Source organism: Babylonia areolata, chromosome 6 (genome assembly GCF_041734735.1).
Source record: "Babylonia areolata isolate BAREFJ2019XMU chromosome 6, ASM4173473v1, whole genome shotgun sequence".
Lineage (NCBI taxonomy): Eukaryota > Metazoa > Mollusca > Gastropoda > Neogastropoda > Buccinidae > Babylonia > Babylonia areolata.
This window is the reverse complement of record NC_134881.1, coordinates 19,619,502-19,621,095: the sequence shown is the minus strand read 5'-3', so window position 1 is coordinate 19,621,095 and position 1,594 is coordinate 19,619,502.

The following is a 1,594-nucleotide window of genomic DNA, read 5'->3' as shown; positions in this document are numbered from 1 at the left end:
ATATTTTTTTTACATAATATACAAAACAATAACAACTAACAAAGATTGGGAATAAGAGACAGCAACAACAACAACAATAGCAGCAACAGCAGCAGCAGCAGCAGCAGTAACAACCACCGTAACAACATCAATCATTAATGCTAAAATATATCTGTACTTTCGTCCAAAGTAAAACACGGGAAAACTGGATTTTTGTGATTCAAACGAATCTTTCTTAATGTCAAAATGAATAAATATATTCAAGAGAAGAAACACGCACAGACACAGAGTCAGCAACAACAGCACTCCACACACGAACTCGCGCACGCACACACACACACACACACACACACACACACACACACACACACACACACAATGTCAAAGTGATTATATCCAAAGGAATCACACACACACACACACACACACACACACATAAACACACACACGCAAGCACGCACGCACGCACGCAGACACGCACGCACAACAACCACACACACACACACACACACAAACACACACACACAACGAACACACACACACACACACACACACACACACACACACACACACACACAATGTCAAAGTGATTATATCCAAAGGAATCATACACACACACACACACACACACACACACACACACACACACACACGCATGCACAACGAAAACACACACACACACACACACACACACACACACACACACACACACACACACACAGAAATGGCAAAAAACAAGGTAAGGCAAGGAGCTGAAGGCAGCCATGTGAGAAAGAGAGAGAGAGAGAGAGAGAGAGAGACGAAAGAGACATCACGCATGATAAACCCCGGTTCAGTTCACTTCACTTCAGTTCCATTATTCAAGGAGGCGTCACTGCGTTCAGACAAATCCATACACGCTACGCCACATCTGCAAAGACATTGCCTGACCAGCAGCGTAACCCAACGCGCTTTGTCAGGCCTTGAGGGAAAATGCAAAAACAAACAAAAAAACAACAACAAAAACAACCCAAAACAGACAAATGAATGGGTACTTCATCAAATTCATAAACAAATAAATAAATAAATAAATGAATCAAAACCAAAAAAAAGTAAGTAGATAGAGAATTAAATAAAATAAAATGCGAAAAAAATTAGATAAACAAAGAAAGAATGAATGAAAAAAAAAAGAAAGAAAAATAATTTTAAAAAATAATAAACGAAAATAAAAAGACAATAATGACAATAAATAAAATCAAACAAACCAACTTCAGAAAGTCCCTCCCTCCAGACGAACCGATTCTGTCTGGCACCAAATAGAAGGAATGGCACAGCCACACCACATTCTCCTTCTTCTTCTCCTTCTCCTCCTTCTTCTTCAGCGTTCCCACTAGGCCCCATGCATGATCAGAAGCTCAGTCCTTTGGCAGGAGTGAATGACAAAGTCCGCATGTCCGCTGGAGCTCTGTCGACGTTCCCCCACAACATGCTTGCCCTGGAGCGCTGCGGGACTGGGACTGGGCCAGATCTGGCACCTTCCTCAGGTCTTCGTGTAGAGGGCATGCAGTCCTGTAGGACGTAGACTGGAGTTTGAGGAGCGATGTCACACCAAAAAAAAAAAAAAAAAAAAAAAAAA